This window comes from Propithecus coquereli, unplaced genomic scaffold, assembly GCF_000956105.1.
Source record: "Propithecus coquereli isolate 6110/MARCELLA unplaced genomic scaffold, Pcoq_1.0 Scaffold227, whole genome shotgun sequence".
Taxonomy (NCBI): domain Eukaryota; kingdom Metazoa; phylum Chordata; class Mammalia; order Primates; family Indriidae; genus Propithecus; species Propithecus coquereli.
Genome location: NW_012147808.1, coordinates 3,722,177 through 3,723,187, shown reverse-complemented (window position 1 = coordinate 3,723,187; position 1,011 = coordinate 3,722,177).

The window sequence follows — 1,011 nt, the reverse complement described above, 5'->3', positions numbered from 1 at the left end:
CATCTCATTTCACCATCAGAATAAATGTTTAGAATTGGGGTTACTAGTATAAAAAACACAAACATGTTTATGATTCTAAAATTATTTACTAATATGTTTTCCAAAAAGATTACATGAATGAAGCAGTTTCATTACAATTTTAGAATGGGTATAATTAAAAATCAGCATGATTTTAAAAACACGTTACAGTCCTAAGACAGATTCAATTTTCAGTCTTGCTAGCTTTATGTCCCTAGGTAGCTGCTGCTTAAAATTAATGCTGACATCAATATTTGATTTCTACTTTGCAAAACATATTAATAATAGCTGTCTATTTTATTTTCATGGGTGAAACAGTTGAACAAGTGTTACTTCTATTTTATAGCAGAGGAGGCTGAGGCACAGTGATTTGTTCAATGACACGTGGCTGGTACATGATGAAGCTGAAATTGCTCAAGTTTTGCTAGCACAAACTGAACAAGTTTTTTTTATAATTAACTTTTCATTTGGAGTAATTTTAGATGAACAGAAGAGTTGCTAAGAGAGTATAGCAACTTTACCCTATTCGGTTTCCCTTACTCTCATCAACTTACATTATCATGGGTACATTTGTCAAGACTGTTAAATGAACATTGATAAATTACTCTTAAGTACACATCAGACTCTTAAGTACACATCAAATGTGTAAACATTTCACTAATTTGTCCACTACTGTCCTTTTTCTGTTCTAGGATTGAACCTCAGACAACACGTTGCATTTAGGGCAAATATCTTTTAAATAATTTAAAATCATAATGCTTGTGATTAAAAACCATGGGGACACTATAGTCTCCATTGTTAAAGTTTTAACACTAATTTTGGAAATTCCTTTTACCTGAAAGAAGAAGGGGTAGGTTTGTTTATATCTAAAGAATATTTTAATTCTAAAATGTTATTGTCCTTATTAATAGAACATCCTGGATAAAGAAAGTGGAACAATTAAGAGTTACTTAATCATTCAATAAATATAGAGCCTTCTCTTCCTTTCCACCA